This window comes from Vigna unguiculata, chromosome 6 (assembly GCF_004118075.2).
Source record: "Vigna unguiculata cultivar IT97K-499-35 chromosome 6, ASM411807v1, whole genome shotgun sequence".
Classification (NCBI taxonomy): Eukaryota; Viridiplantae; Streptophyta; class Magnoliopsida; order Fabales; family Fabaceae; genus Vigna; species Vigna unguiculata.
Window position 1 is genome coordinate 3,921,022 of NC_040284.1, and position 18,340 is coordinate 3,939,361.

Consider the following 18,340-nt stretch of genomic DNA (forward strand, 5'->3'; position numbering starts at 1 on the left):
TAAATTTGTATTTGTGTTAAAATTGAAGACATACCTGAGAGAATATGTAGATGGTGTTGAACTTCCAAAGTATTGTTCTCTGATCTTGGATTTGCTCCATTTCCATTTTTGTAATTACAGAGAAATGGAGGTTGAAATGTAGTGTTGAGTGAAGGATGTGAATCAAATGGTAAAGTGAAAGTTGTGAATGGAATGGGAAAGTTTAAGTCAGAATAGAAAACATTATCACGTGCAAACAGTGACAACAAATTTAAAATTGTTATTGTTCACTGACACAAAAAGTAACAGAAAAAATAAAGTATAGAAGTTACAGCAAAAGTAACAGCAAAATTATAGAATTCTGATTCTTTAATATTTAGACAATTAAAGAAATGAAATGCAATTATGTAAATTTAAATGAATGTTATTTTTTCAGTAACACCCAAGCACATGTATTTAGACATTTATTGTTGACAATACAGTAAAGCAACAAATAACAATTGAAAAAGAACATATATATATATATATATATATATATATATATATATATATATATAACGAATACTAGAAACAATAGTGTATTAATATATAAGTAGCATTACTGGAATCCAATGAAGTAGATCCTAGAAAACAAAAGAATATTTAATGCAGCTATCAAAACATGTATCAATCATTATATATTATACATTACTAATCTGCATGAACTGTAATGTGCACCAAAATTTGTATATGGACCCAAAAAATCAGTTAATCTACACTAATTGTAATCTGCAAGGTAAAAATGAAATACAGTTAAATGTACAATAATTGAAAAATTTTAAGAATGTTGTTAAAGTAATTTTTATACCTTTATCAAAGATTTTCAAATATTTCTTTATAAACCACATTTGTAGTTATAGTGGTTACTTTTCCATCTTCATCCAGAATTAAGATTTTTAGTCCTTCCTTTGATGTCACTCTAGAAATTGTTACGTACAATTGTCCATGAGTAAAAACTGGGCGAGGAAGATAAAGTCCAACTTTAGAAAGAGTTTGACCTTGACTTTTGTTTATTGTCATCGCAAAGCATAAGGATATTGGAAATTGCCTCCTTTGAAATTTGAACGGGATGCTGGAATCAGAAGGTGTCAAGTTCATTCTTGGTATGAAAATTTTGTCACCAACATTTTTGCTTGTTATTACCGTAGCAGAGATAACATTCTTTCCCAAATCATTAACTTGCAACCTTGTACCATTGCACAGACCATTTGCTTGATCAATGTTTCTTAAAAGCATAATTAGTACGCCAACTTTCAATTTAATCCTATGATTTAGAATTCCTGAACATTTAATATCTATTAGAAACTCTTGAGTAAACCACTCACCTTGAATTTCTTGATCATTATCAGATTGGCAAGGACTGTCTGAACTTAAATAAACTTGTTCTCCACCAGGAATCAAAGATAAAATGAAGTCATTTACTTGTTCAACACTATCAATTGTAGGGCAAAATATAGCACCATCATCAAAGAATCCAAGAGTCATGATATTTTCAATTAGACCACCATAAACAAATTTGACTAAAGAAAGTAAAGGTGTTTTACTTTCCTGAATTAGAAGATCTGTTGGTATTGAAAGGTTTGCTTCACCACTTTCATTCAAATTCATATTTCCATCTCCAATTTTAAGAATCCAATCAGCAAATTCTTTTATATCTTTTGCACTTTCATTTGAAGCAGCAGTCTTTAACCTCATGTTTTGTGATAGCTTAAGAACTGTGCAATATTGTCACAAATCAGAATAGTTAATTGATGAGTTCACAATATCATACCTTGATCCTTTTCTTACTACTAGCAAGATTTGTCTAAAATCATCGCCCAAGACCACCACCTTTCCACCAAATGGTTTGTCAGCATTATGTTGATTCGTAGCTCTCATAATGTCTCTCAATGTTCTATCAAAAGCTTGAAAGCATAACTTATTCATCATAGGAGCTTCATCTCATATTATAAGTTTTGCTTCCATCAATAGTTTAGCACGAAGACTTCCTTGATTGATGTTACAGGTTGATTCATCATTGATTGCTAATGGTATGCAAAAAGTAGAATGAGCAGTTTTTCCTCCAGGAAGCAATAAAGATGCAATGCCACTTGAAGCTACATTAAGGACAATCATTCCCTTTGCTCTAATAGCAGCTGACAAAAGTTTCCATAGATATGTTTTTCTAGTACCACCATAACCATATAAGAAAAAGAAATTCCCTACCTCTGAATTCACTACTATCATAATTTTGTTATAAATATGTAGTTGCTCATTAGTGACAGACTGCAATAGAGATTGATGTAGCTTCTCCATTTGTTCTTTATCATAATTCATTTCATCAACAATTAACCTGTTGTGAAATTTGAATGAATTTGAAAGATCAGGTTGAGGAAGACAACTATAATATGTTAAAGCTCGCCCATTTGAATTTAGAAGTTCTTGTACTTCTAGGAGACAAAGATTGTGTAAATCATGCTCTTCAATTTGAAAATCTACAAAATAGAACATGTAATTAATACATAATTATGGAAAAAATAGTGGAGATTAATTCAATTTAGTACCTAGTATGTTCAAGTCTTTTCTTTTTTGATATAGGATACCATCTGCAAGTAAAGTCCAAGTTGCATCCCAAACAACATTTGGCTTAAACATTGTATTCATGATTAACAAAGCAACAAATAACCTTCTAAGTTGATTTCCATATGCAAGATGGCTAGCCTCTTTAATGGCATCAATGAATTCTTTGTCATTTGCCAATAATCCTAATTCTTGGCAAGCCTCTTGGTGTGTGGAGAATGTTTTACCATTAATTGTCTTTATACTATCATGATCAATACAACCTTTTTGTTTTGTTAGTAAGATTCTCATGTAGTAGCATTCACCTGATCCTGGAGGAACATATGTTAGTCGACCAATACTATAACCTTGCTTTCTTGGTTTCCGTTGTTTTTGTTGAGACATCCAAACAAACTTTGTTGGAAATTTAGCATAGGTCAAGTTTCTGCCTTCCTCAAATTTTTTGTTAGCTTCAAACCAAGCTAGGAACATGGTGTTCATATTCTCATTCCTATGCAATACATCATCAATTCAATCATCATCTTTAAACAAAACTAGTTGTTGATCTTGTAAGTGAAAAGTTAAACGTTGAACAGCTGGCCATCTATGATGGATATCAAAGCCATAAATTCGCCAAACTGCTTCACATGCAGATAAATATCTACAATCATAGTATCTTTTTATCTCATCAACAATAAGCATTTCTGTAGATTCATTCTCTTTGTCTGTAATCTTAATTGTTGCTTTATCAGGACCTTTGTTGACATATTTGAACAAATACTTGATTGAGTTGGATTTGTTGCAATATTCTGTATTAACATGAGCCTGATAACGCATTAAGAGAAGAGGACTATACGACACCAAATTTGCATTACCTAATTTATGTCCATTTTTCAACACAAATAAACCATCATCTCTACGTCTATATACAGGATATCCATCTTCATCAATTGTAGTTGAATGTCTAAATTTTTTAGGAAAAAATTTAGAACACCGACCTTTTTTCATACATGGCGAGTTGAATCTAGCGGCTCCGCAAGGACCATGTATCATATATGTTTGAACAACCTTTGAAAGTTTAGGATAGAGATCTGGATGAGGAAGTTCAGCAGAGATGACTTGATTTATATGCTTTGCATTTTCTAACTTGTTTGAGTCACTCAACCATAATAATATATGAGCATGTGGCAGACCTCTCTTCTGAAATTCAACTGTATACATACCTAAATTTGGAACATAATTATTAGAGAAAACAATTTCCAGTAAGAAAATAAATTAAGAAAAGTAGTATGGTATACCTGCATTGACTTTGCCGAAGAAATTATTCTTCTTGAAATCTGTCATCATTTGGTCTAATTTCTAAAAACTCTACAAACAATGTCTCTGAAGTAGTTAATCCTCTTGATTTGACAAAATCAATAATTTCAGGCCAAGTTACATTACATGTGATTGTTATAAACAAATCTGGATAGCCATACCTCTTACAAATTGCCATAGCATCTTGGCAATTATTGAAGATGTATCTCATACCACCTGTAAATGAAGCTGGAAGAACAATACGCTTACCAATGGAAGAAGGATCAGTTTCACCTTTGTTAACAGCTTCTTGTAACCCATTCAGAATATTTGAACGAATGAGTTTTTGATTATTTCGTATAAATAAAACCTTTGGGCTTCAATCATAGTGTATGTATCCACTAAAAACTGTTGAAACAATCTACGTGAATTTACAACATTACCAAATTCAACCTTTCTATCTTGTATTCTGAAAGCAATGAATTCTCGTAAAGAAATGTGAATTCTCTTTCTACTTTGTCCATATTTTTGACAATCTCTAATTGGAATATCCTCTTGATAACCATCCTCTCCATATGGGAAAATCAAAGGATATTGAAGAGGAATGAAACATGTGTGTGTTTCATGTAGTCTTGTTAACTGACCAGAAACTTTCTTGACAATGATGTCCCTTCCTACATCTAAGGTGCTCAAATCACCAACAATCAATGTTGCGAATTCATCTACTACTGGTGTATTGTATACTCTAGGATCCTTAAAGCAATGTCTAAATAACCTCAATCCAAAATCTGATTGTTCATCATCATGTATAAAATCTCTTACTCTTCTGAATGTTTGAGCAAGTACATTGTGTTTGTCAATCATTTTCTTCAACTCTTCGATCAATGATTTATCAAATATGGATTGCTGACTATTAGACTTGTAAAATTAAAAATTAGACAATTATATGCGCAATGATTGCTAAAACATAAATAAACTATGTACACATACCCAAAGTGACTAACTCTGTTGGTTGTTTCATTTTCTGTGTCATAAATATATAGTTGTGCAAATTTTGGATTTGATCCTTTTTCAGGCAATAAACTTCCAATGCGATGGTAATTTTGACCACTAAGAATAAATTGAGGAGGACCCGATCCATTGTTGATTGAGGAATGGATCTTAGCACCAATGGATGTAAATGAGAACATGTTGTTGTAACTTCTTATGTAATGTAAGAAATGCTGGCTTGTAGTGTCTTCACCTTTGAACAACTTTTGAAGCAATTGTGGAGGTTTCTTCAACAATGGAAGTTGGACTTTTCCCTTTTGACAACAAAGAGAGAAATCAACTTGTTTTAATCTTTTGCATTTATCAGATCTTTCTTCGTACCACAATTGAGCTTGACAATAGGGACACTCAAGTGAACACTCCCCAACATCAACATTTCCAAAGTACATAAAAAACATATATGTCATTACTTAAATAACATTTATATTTATATCTATATAGTAATATAAAAACACTAAAAAGTATTGTTGCACCTTGAATTTCAGCTTTTGAATACAAATCAGAGGAGAAATGTCCAATTATGTTATCTGAAAGAAAAGGAAAAACCAATTTTACATAAAGAAACAATAAGTGTTTATTATTTAAAATGAACCATTATTGATTACCATCATTTACATCTTCGTCAGAATTATTGTCAAAATCCAATATCTTCGAAATAAATCTAATAGCCTGCTCCCGAGAAGGCCGACAGAATTGTACACCTTCAACATAAATTGAAATGAGTATTAGCAACCTGAACTAGTAAATTAAAGAAATTAAAGTAATGAAATGAATTTTGTTTATATTAGAAATTACCATGACTTTTGTTTTGTTGAACATAAAAAGGATTAACAACTTCAAAAAAAGCAGAACAATTTAGTGAAGCATGACTGGAGCTGCTACCCACAATTTCTTTATGTAACAGTTCTTGTGTATTAAACAGATTGGTTTTGCTTCTTCCAATATGACAATCAAATTGAATAATACCTGCAAGTACATCCATAAATTAATGAACTGAATTCTAAATTTATAAAAACAATAAATATTATTGATATATAAGATTTTGTAATTCTGTTCTTAATTTAATTTATCACTAAAATATAATTATACAGTTGAATAACTAAAATAACTTAAATTTGACTTTGAAAAACTAAAATTAATAAAAAGACTAAAATATCTTAAAGTATTGTGTTTGTACTTTTTCTATTAAGAGAAAAGCATAAAAAAATAAATATAATTTTGATTTGTACTTGTGTTGTTACTGTTGTTGTTGTGCAAAATTGGAGCATTGGTAGATCGAATGGAGGTAGAACCATGATATTCTACTCAGAGATGTAGTAATAGTAAAATTTAGTATGAAAGGAATTGAAATCAAGAAAAGATAATAATAGATATATAAATAATTAGTAATTAAAATTTTTTATCACCAATGGGATTGCTTTTTTCTGCCAACTTCTGATTCATAATAAGTTTCCTTCTTCTTCGTGCAACTTTCCCATTATTTTGGTCAAGTTCTGCAAAATGCAGTTAAACAAATGATTATGAAATGCATTTAAAGATGAAACAAATTGATTATGAAATGATGTCATCTAATATCCATGTGTGTTAATTGTATAATATGCATTAAAGATGAATAATGAGACTAATAAGTCTGTAGTGCTAGCATTTGTACTGAATTTGAATGAAATTTAAATTAAAATAACAAACTTACCACAATATGTCAACTCGGAAAGTCACTTTCTATTTGTAGATTGAATTCTTTTATTCTGCACGTGTCTATCTTCATTAAGAGATAAGTAGGTTTTGATAGTTGCATCTGGGGTAACATTTTCTTTCCTTACTAGTAGAATTGTTAAAAAGTCAAATGAGAACAGAATAGATAAAATTCATTTCATCTAAATTTCTTTAGTTTAGTAGGAAAAGCAATGTAACTATGCAACACAAATAATAAACATATTGAAAACTATCACAGTGTAAGTTATTACAAATTCCATATTTGTTTTAGTCCATTGAGTAAATTGATTTTGGTGCCTTTTTGATATCAATATTTGTGAAGGAAATTAAAAACAGATTGACAATAATGAATGCAGTAATAAATTTGTTGGATGAAATTTATAGTGAATGAAAAAATGATTACCACAATTTCTTAACTAAGAAAGAGGTGTAGTATTTGCAAAAAGGAAATGCTTCACTGTGACTGGATTTGTCCTCATTTGTAACTGCAATCAAAAGAACAAAAAAAAAATAACATACATAAAGTAAGATTAGTATTTACATCTTTGTTTTTACATATGAGTGTGAATTTAATTGAATTGGATGAGAAACAAATGAAATGAGATAGAAAAAATGAAGAAAGTTTAAAATGCAATGTGAGAAACATAAATTTATTTAACCTGTGGACTTCATCAAGCTATTGGAAATATTTTGTGAGACAATGTTCTTCCTTTTTCTTCTTCCATTTGTTGAATCATTTGAATCCATTTTGTTGTGATAATGTTCAAAGTGTGCAGAAGTTATGCATTGTATTGTTGTATTATGGTGTTTTACAAATTCAGAACAGGTTGGAAATCAAATAAGATTAAGATTTAAAATTAATAATAGAAAAGTAATAACAAAACCAATTAACAATGCACTATGAAGAAAGTAAAGCAGAAAGCAAGTAGAAAGTTATTAATAGATGTAGGCACATTTTTAGTTTTCCACGCACATTCTTCTTGATTCAGGTACTGTCAGTACAAACTTTTGACACAAAAGAACAAACATTTCATTAATATGGAAATATCAGAACTGAACATATAACTCAAAATTGATGATTTGCAGACAATGCAAAGCTTCATTTCAGAATGTGCATCTGTGCTATATGTCCTTTTTTGGCAAGCACAAAAGTACTATGGTTTGTAATAGTCAACCCTTAAAGTAGACATTTATTTCTACATTGAGTGTAACACGCAACTACTAAAGAAAGGGCAAAACAAAATAATTTAATTGTTTTGAATTATAAAAATGAAAATAAATTCAAAGAAATTAAATTTAAATTAAAAAACTTCTAAGAGAGTTCAAACTGAAATGGGTTTTAATGTTTTCACGGTTACTATATTATTCGAATAAGTTATAGATTACTAAAAAACAATTAAAATAACTTTTGCAACACATATTAAAATAATTTTTGTAAAAAAATTAATAAAAGTTTATTCAAATTATATTCAGTTAGTATTTCCAAATATTAGTACTGCAAAATATAAAATTGACTTCTTTATTATTACTTCAAACCTTTTTTTACGAAAATCAATCAAATCTTTTAAGATATTTGAATTCTCATCATAATCATTTTCAATTATTTTTATTATCGAATTGAAAAATTATTTTAGAAAATCATTATTTAAATAAATATTGTATTAGGAAAATAATTAAAATATAAAACTTGACGATAATTAACTTAGGTAAAATACTTATAGATATGGCTTCTAATTATTAGAAGCAACAAAAATAGGATGCTAAAACTATTACAAACAAAATAAAAGCAAAGTACTTTGAAAGTTCTTCAAAAACCATACATAATATAAAAAGTAAACTAAAAAAAAAAGTGCAATATTAAAAACTCCATTCTTTGTGGACATAGACTTTGATCTTCTTCTTTGTCATTTCTTTGTCAGCTAGAAACACAAGAATATCTCCTTCTTCCAAACGATTGAATGTGCAGAAGTCCTTTCATCCCTTCCCAATCTTACTTGACTTCTTAGGTGTATTACGGAGCAGAAGCTTACATTGAACAATGAAAGTGTTGTCACGTCCCTGCAATTCCAACCTCCTCAATCTACGTTTACGAACGTAATCTACAAAGTCAGATTGTAGGTCCTGAAAAAAGAACTAAATAAGAGCACAAAAAAAATATATAAACAAAATAAAATATAAAACAAAAATATAAAATGAAAAGTTCACCAGATGGCTGGCTTTGCATTGAGATTTTGTCAATTTCACTCTAAATAGATGTTTTTTTCGCAACCGAATTAGGTTTGAAAGAAATTTCACACCAGTGGATATTGTAGACATGTTGGAGAATATAGTGATGTGGAAGGTTGAATTGCCAACATATCTAAATACAATTTGATGGATATGTTGCAATTTATAAAAAACTCTCAGGCTATACCAACCATCCGTGAGAATGGGATGATTCACATCCATATTAAAAGTTAACTGATGTTGATTCCCTTCAATATCTTCCAACTGCCAAACCGGTCCTAATTCGTGACCAAAAATAGCAAAAAATATTGGATCAACATGTCCGAACTCCTAATGAGACAAAAAACAGATAGAAAGGTCAAAAAGATGAATAAGACAAATATGAAACTAATGATGAAAGCAAAAATATTTCAATCAAGGAATAAAAACATGCATGGGTGATGTAAACAAAAAAATAAGCGACATAGACGAAACATGTATAAAAACAAAAAATAGAAAGTCGTGAATTTGAAGGCTTAATGAAGAAAGTTGACATCTTTAGAAGAAATAAATACTAAAGTCAGAGTTCAAGCAAAGTAAAAATATAAGTTGTCTTATGAAAGCCAAAAAAGGTCAACATACATGAACAATGCATCAAAAACAGAATATGTAACCGATTTGAACGATTATTGAAGAAAGATGACATTTTGATAACCAAAAAACAGATGAAGTAAGATTTGGAGAAGAAGTAAAAAAAATTGCATAGATGATGACAGAAAATATAGTTTGACATACATGAGCATGGAAAACAAATAGAAAAAACCGACCTTTGAACGATTATTGAACAAAGTTTTAATTTTTAGAAAGAAAATTGAGAATAAGTAATATTGTCAACAAAGTGAAAAAAGAAATACATGCTTTTGAACGATTACGATGGATGAAGAGACAATGTGCTACGGTTTAAACGTAAAAAAAACAGCAAAGAACATACTTTTTGAAGTTTTTGTGAAGTAAACGTACCTGATTATGAACAAAATGATACGTAGTGAACCTTTCTAAAGTTTTTCTTGCAGTGACACTCAAAGAGGAATCCATGGAAGCAAGTTTAGGGGAGTGACCGTTCTTTTTCCTTGATTTATAAAAAACATAAAACTTGATAGTAAATAAGGCAAACAGACGGTTATATAGATATGAAAAGACTTGTAATTAAAGCGAAATTAAAGAAGGGTTTTTGAAAAAACAATCATATTTAAGAATATTAATAAATTAATTTTGATAATATATAAATGACTTTCAAAAAATTTTAAAGAAATATATATTCTTTTTTTAAATAAAAACAAATCAGAAGTTGAAAGAGTAATACCAGATAAAAATAATATTAAAAAATATTCAGAAAAAAGATAACTAATTACTAATTGAAAAAAGTTAATATTATAAAAATTGTATTTTTAAATAATAAAATTAAACATTGATTTAAAGTTATTTAAAATAAAAATAGAAAATTTAAATTTAAGGCACTAAACATAAAAAGAGGTAGACAATTTTTTAAAACATTGTAAGAGTAATCATTTTTTATATGAAAAGATAAACAAAATAAAGAAGAAAAATTATGATTAAGAAAATAAAAATAAACTTTTGAAGACATTAAATAAGTTTTATATGTTGCGAAACCAATAATGTAGTTGAAAAATATACATAGATAAAAACTTAATGACTTTGATGTAGCTAGCATCATAATGTAGTTGACATTAAAAATAATATCAAGACTTCGACATTATGCTAGCAATATATACTCAATTTTAAAAATAACCATAAACAACAAAAGGTATACAAATTTTTAGAAATATATTTAAAAAAGGTACACAAATAGTGAAAATAAACGATTTTTTATAACCCAATACACAATAAAAAACACAAGGAAAAACCTCTGCTGAACTTAATTAATTTCATGTAGCTAGCATGATTATGGTGTTGACAATGCCAAATTATATCAACACACTTTGATTCAGCTAGCAAATTGTGACTGTAAACATAGAGTACAAAATTAAGAATAATAAACATGAAATCTATTCAGAATTGAGCAAGATTTGATGTAATTCATAATTAAATTAAAACATAGTTGGAGTAAATGTTTTGAAAATAACAACCTAAGACAAACACAAAATAGTGGTCATGAGTACAAATACTTAAAAGCAGCAAATGTTTTTCAAAAAAATAACATAACCAACATAAAACACAAAATAAAGTCTATTACAATTTGTAGTTTCAAATGACAGAAATCACTTTTCAATCTTGATATTCTTCTTCAACATCTTCACTGGAATCTTTTTGTTTTCTTGAACCATAGATCGACTCTGTCTTTTAAGTGATGGGATAGGTGGTTGAGTAGCCAAGTCAAGATTGTCCAGATGAGATGATTCTTTGCGGGTTAACTCATCAATTTCAACATCAATTACATCTTTATTATTCAACGATTCGTTTGCAGGAACATGGCTTGATACTATATTGTTCAAATGATCACTTAGAGTCTCAACATCATTTGATTCTTCTGTGAATTTGATCAGCAAATCCTAAAAATAAAATTAAAAAAATAGCATATACAAAGCTTTACAAAATAAGTTAAATTGTAATCTTCAACTACCTCTACAATGGAATCAGATGAGATTTGATTTGTTCGCTCATTTACTTTGCTTTCTTCTTCATTTGTAGAGTATAGATCCTAAAAATTGTATCCAATAGAAATAATATTACAATTAAAGAAAAATATAGGATAAGACGTCAAAAGAAATAAATAAGATCTTACCAAAGACTTAATTTCAACATCAGAAAAGCTTTCAATTACTTTTTCATCCATACAAACTTTTTTAACTCTAAATGATTATTCAAATTTGCTATTATAATCATTCTTGCACTCAACTTTGAACAGATAGGTCTTATCAATTAGGATTTCAAACTCTTTAGGCAAGTCTCCAGCAACAGTGTTCTATTAAAAAAGGATAAATATAAATGATGTAAATTAATGAAAAAGAATTACTATAGATAACAATAATGATTAAAATAATTGGAAAAGAAGTACCCAATATAGAATAGGAAAATATTGATTGTGAATTAATTTGAAAATAAAACAAAACATTTAAGTTAAATGTCAATAATATAAGCAGAAATGATTAACTTAACCTTGTCTTGTAAGTCAAGAATATCAGAGCATGATTTCTTCAACATTGCACTTGCATCACGATCAAATACAAAAAAGTTGTAGAATCTGTAGCATCAATTACACGAAGTTTAAGTTTATACCTAAAAAAAACATTAAAGACATTATGAACATTATTAAGTTTTTATAATATTATATTAATAAAATCATATTCTGAAGATTAATAATATTACCTAGGTGTAACCTTAATGACATGCTTGTTACACTTTTCACAAAAAAACATTTTGGAATCAGGATATACTGCTTTGTTGTGGACACATGCTGTATACCACCAATCATCATGATCTAGCACATGTTTGATAGTAGCCTTTACTACAAAAGTACTTTCCTGTAAAATAAATAATGAAACGATATGAAAAAAATGAACGGTAATTAAATAAAAATATTTATGTGCAACATAGAGACAAATATTTGAACCTGTTTAAAATCTTTGAGACCTTCAATTGAACTTCTAGGAAGCAGCTTAATGAAATCATCTTCTAAGCTAACTTTAGAAGAAGCACAAAGTTGGGTAAGAGGTTGAGAAGGAGATTCAGTACTATCCCACATCCTACGTTAAAAAAATATGTTATATTACAAAGATATACATATATCTATCTATAAACAAAGATATATCTTATGTATATATACTTACATTTTTTTCAACTTGGTTGCATCTTCACCATCACAGTTAAACATTATCTTGGTACAATTCATACAGTTTTGAATAGAAACTTTATCTACAAAAGACAACATGTCAAAAACAATTTAAAAAATTAATACAACTGTAATAATCAATCAAAGTTAGTTACCTTAGAAGGTCTTCACTTTGCAATAATGTAAAGCAATGACAACATGTTGATCCTCTCCAGAGGCCAGAAATGCATTTAATATATCAACATATTGACCAAATAAAGTACACTCCAGTCGCAAACTATTGCATGTTAAAAATCAGATAAAAAGAGAAACAGATGAAATCCATAAAAAAAATTTAAAAACACTAAAGAAGAAAAATAGATGAAATTCGCTTACCCATCAACTTCAATAAGGATGACATTCATTTTGGTTTTCTTACCACCTTTCTCTAGCTCCCTCTCTATTCCAACACCAGTAAACATTCCAATGACATCTACAGAAAAAGGAAAAAGTAAGAAAAAGAATTAAAAAAAAGTTATACGAAAAAAGAAAGAAAAATAACAAAAATATACTTACTAACTAAGTAATCTGTGTCAAAACCAGCAACTATGATGGTTGAAAAAGGGGTGTATGAAGTTCTAGTTTTCAGAACTAAGGTACTTTCAACCATATTGACCTTGGTTCCAAATTGGAAGTTGATCTTATAGGCGTGATTTGAAGTTTATAAGAACTACCATTACATGAAACACTAAAAGATTGAATGGTGTAAACCTTATCCTCTTTGATTTCATACTAGAATTTGTATATCAATGTGTGTCTAACAGATGCATGGATTATGACACCCTACAAAAACAATTTCATAAATGAAAGAATAAAAGCATATTTAAACTTATGTGTAAAAATACAAAAATTAGGAAAAGTAAAAAAATAAAAGGCGTTTATAGTTTTAGGACAGTACCTCTTTGTCTTGAAGAACAATTTCCATGGAAAATGGAGTTTTTCCTTTTGTGTAATCTTCAACAAACCATAACCTTGCCACTCTTGCAACGATATTCCAACTTTCCTTCTCCTGGTTGAGTTCTTGTAAGGAGTGGGTGTGTTTTTGGATAACAGACATGGTGTAAGCAGTGGCGGAACTTGAAGAAAATACGTAGGGGTGCCAAATTAGATGTTTTATATATAATTATTTTAATTAAAAAAGTTATTTTCTTTATTTAAATCATGCAATTCAAACTTTTCAATTTTTAATTTTCTTAATTTGTTGAATTCACATAAATGAGTATTCTAATTTTTATTTCAATTCAAGAGTATTCAACTAATTCATTTTATGCAGTTGAAAATACAAAATATCAACATTTTATAATGTTGGGTTATACTAATTTGAGAAAAATATAATTAGGGTTCATGTCAATTTCATACAAAAAATTCCTAAAATCATAGTTAGGGTTCATATTAATTTGGGGAAACTTAATTTGGGAGAAATATCATAATGGAAGAATCATAAATCTAACATACATATATCATATTAGGATACTTATTCATGAGATCGTGTGAGTATGCATATTTGTTATCTTTGTTCTCCAATTCCTTTTTTCTAATCTGTCTTTCTTTTATTTCATACTTTTTTATGACTTGTTGTGGATAAACCTTATAACCAGATATAAAACCTTAATCTCTTTAATCTAGTTATTAATCCATCAAATTAATTTTTATTTTACTTTTTAAACAATAAATAAATATATATATATATATATAACTTAATAAAAATAATATTATATATATATATATATATATAATTAAAAGCTTGGGGGAGCCATGGCTCCCCTTTGTCCCAACTAAGGTCCGCCATTGGGTGTAAGGAATGAGGGAAATTAGAGTATAGTAAGGAATAAAGAAAGGTCTGCAGACATGTATTGGTACAAAACAGAAACACAAAAATAAAAAAATATTGGAAGATCATAAATAAAAAACAACACCATATCCATGCTCTGGTTTTCGTTTCACAAATTTAGAAACAATCGGGAAAAGCAAAAGCAGTTTTTTGACATGAGTAAAGATATTTACTAAAACAATACGCAGACTGTGGTTTTGGTTAACCAAATGGAGTAAAAATTGGGAAAAGTGACTGACAAAAATACGAAGACCACAGAAGAAACCAAAAGTTGTTTTTCACATGGCTCAATGTTATGCAAGAAGAGGAAATATGGCAGAGAGCAGTAGAAAAAGACAACATACAGTAACTTTAAATGTTGGAAAAGGTTGACAAATAAACGAAAATAGGAAATAAAGATCTGATTTCAAATAAAGATGTAGTTTGAACATTTGAAAATTTACAACACAAAGAAGAAAAAGGAAAGAAGTAAAGTAATGCAAACAATAACATAAATGTTGTAACGTAGATGAAAAAGGAAAGAACTGACTTGATGTATGCATATCAAAAGACATAAGAATTAAGTAAACCTGAAATGTTGGGGTTTCTTGAAAGTTGAGGTACAATCAGATCAAATTTCAACACACATTAAGAATAAAAGGTCAAATTACATCCTGCTACAATTAATAAGCAACTTTCTCAGGTAATAGAAACCAATAAAACATGCAATAGGCCACACAAAAATAATTTTCAAACGGTAGTATGGAAGATCTTTGAATCAACAATACAACAACAACAAAAAATCAATACAACATATTAAAGGGATTCCATTATATCAATATTCTTGACTTACATTTAAAAGTTGGTTAGCATTATCAACTACTCCTTGGTCTCTGCTTACCTCAATGCCATATTCATAATTAATCAACAACAAATTTGCTTATAACTTAAGATGGCAACAGTTTCTGCAAGAAATTATGAAAATCAAAGGCTTCGGAAATGAAATTAAGAATGCATTTAAACAAAATTATACCTAAAATCTTGGCGTCTCTTGAAAGTTAAGGTAAAATCAGACCAATTGCATCATATTTTCTTGAATAGTAGGTGGACATCATTTTTGAATTAAATTGCTTCCTTGTTCCTGGAATTCCAACAACCACTAAGACAACAGTGGCAGCTTGGTTTGAAATCAAGCTATTTGAGTAATACAGGTAAAAAAAATATAAACCTGAAAGTATGCTTATCAAAAGTATATTTTGTAATGAACGGAAAGTAAGAGAAAATATAAAAACTACATAAGAATGAAGTAAACCTGAAATGTTGGGGTTTCTTGAAAGTTGAGGGACAATAAGATCAAGCTTCAACAAACATTAAGAATAAAAGCTCAAATTACATATGGGATGGAAAAAATTGAATTCATCAGACATCAGAAACTCAATAACAATGGAAGACATGTTTAATCAAAACATATGAATCAAAAAATACAACATATTAAAGGGATACCATTATCAATTAAATTAAAATGGAGAAAAGATATTTTATCAGACATGATAATTTTATACAAAAAAAAGTGATCGCTTAATTGCGATTAGAAACTGAAATGCGCAATCCTCGTCGTGATAAAGGTGTCATCAGAAACTGGAATCTGCAATCCTCTCATGAGGAAGTTATCTTCTTAGAGTTAGTGAACGAATAACCCCAAAAATAATCTACACAAACAAAATTAACAAAAACATGAGATAGATTTCTAAAAAAAATAAATGTAAACGAAGTTGGAATCAATGAAATTAAGAAAAAAATAATTAGGGTTTCAAAATGAGAAGTGAATAGATGAAAATAGAAAGTATGATTAGAAGAACATATGAGATTGAAATGCTAGGGTTTGAGGCGGCAAAGAAGTGGAGAGGGTTTGATTCAACAGAGACGTCGTGAGGGTTTGAGACAGCATAGAACCACAAAAACAATCTACACAAAAAAACAAACAAAAACATGAGTTAGAAGCAAAAAAGAAATGTTAACGAAGTTGGAATCACTGAGAGTAAGAAAAAAAATTAGGGTTTCAAAATTAGAAGTGAAGAGATCAAAATAGAAAGTATGATTAGAAGAAGATAGGAGATTGAAATGCTAGGGTTTGAGGCTGCAAAGAAGTGGAAAGGGTTTGATTCAGCAAAGAAGTCGAGAGGCTTTGAGGCGACAAAGCTATTAACCCAGAGCGATGGAGAGAGTTTCAGGCAGCGCTCGAGAGGTGGCTGGGGTTTGAGGATGCAGAAAGGTGGAGAGTGTGATTCGAATGGAGAGGGTTTCATGCGGCACAAAAGTGGAGAGGGTTTGAGTTGAGAGAAACGTGGAGAGGGTTTGAGGCGGCATAAATGTCGAATGCGTTTAAGAAGGAAGAGTGGTGGAGAGCGTTAGAGGTGGAGGTCGAATGCATTTGAGAAGGAAGAGAGGTGGAGAGCGTTAGAGGTGGAAGAGAGGTGGAGAGCGTTTGTGGAGGAAGAGCGAGAGAGAGCGTCTGAGGCGACGACAGAGAGGTGGCTAGGGTTTGAGGAGGCCGAGAAGTGGAGAGTGCATAAAACAGGGTAGGGTTCGAGAGAGGGAAAGTGAAGAGAGAGGAAAAAAGTGAGTGTGGTGGAAAGTGAGAAAGAGGGCTTGAGAATTGATAAGAAGATGACACGTGTCCAAATTACTTTAAGAGGTAAAAAAATTTTGAAATCTAAAATTGTAGAAATTCTAAGAAAATGACACGTGTAACATTTTGCTTTTTGTGATACTTTGAATTGTATTATAAATAGATTTGGATTTCTTAGTTTTAATTTTACCTTTATGGTTCCATATCTTCGCAGCTACTTTTCGCTAAGGTGATTTGATGTTAGTGTAAAAAAAGTTAGTATTTCCAATAATATATTATTGTAAAAAAGTTAGTGCAAAAAAAAGTTAGTAACCATGTAAAGACTTCGCCCTCTAAGATGGCGTTTGGTGGCAGCCCTATGTCGCTAGGCGGTGCATACAGTTCTGGGCAAATTCTCATAATTTTTACACCTCCACTACTCTCTTATATTTTTTCTTGATACTTTTCTCTGCCTATCTTCACTTTTTCATACGTGAGCATGATCACCGTGACACCAGTATTCAAGGTTAGCTATATCCAGCACAATTCCATTACACATTTACAATAATTGTACTAGAATCATAAAAAACCCCCAATCTGTCAACCTTAAATTTGTTCATATCAAATTTTATCCAATTCCCTTCCAATCTCGAGCGGATTCAACTATTTTAGTCTCCATTAGCCAACAACTGAATAACTTACTCATTTCCCGATTGAGATCGACCCAGAACCAATCGAAAATACAAGAATCGAGGCACACTGCTCGTGTCGCCTGGCGGTTTGATCATCACCGCCAGACCCTTCATTAAAAACCCAGAAACTGAGTTTGCACTCATGTGTCGTCGGGCGGTCAGGCTCGTACTGCCAGGCAGTTCCTCATCTAGAACCCAGAAACAAGTATAAAAGGATGAGTCGCCTGGCGGTGGGTCATCACCCGCCAGGCAGTTGCTGGAAAATTCTAGAAACACGAAAATACACGAATTAGACAGAGTATATGCATTCGATTTAACATACATTTCATGCAATTAATCCTTAAACATAAAACTAATGAGTAAAAGCTCTCCTAACCTGGATTCCTTGCTACACTTCAAGAATTCTAGAGTTCCTTCTTCGCACAACAATGGCTTTCCCTTGCTTTCTTTTCCTTTCGGCTCCTTATCTCACTCACTAATGTAGTGCTTACTCTCAAAACCACTCTACTATATGAATACAC

At 30.1% G+C, this 18,340-nt stretch overlaps 1 pseudogene; it reads right to left on the reverse strand.

The window, feature by feature from the left end:
* Positions 1–831: 831 nt before the first annotated feature.
* Positions 832–9,915, reverse strand: LOC114188302 (annotated as a pseudogene).
* Between the last annotated feature and the right edge of the window lie 8,425 nt (positions 9,916–18,340).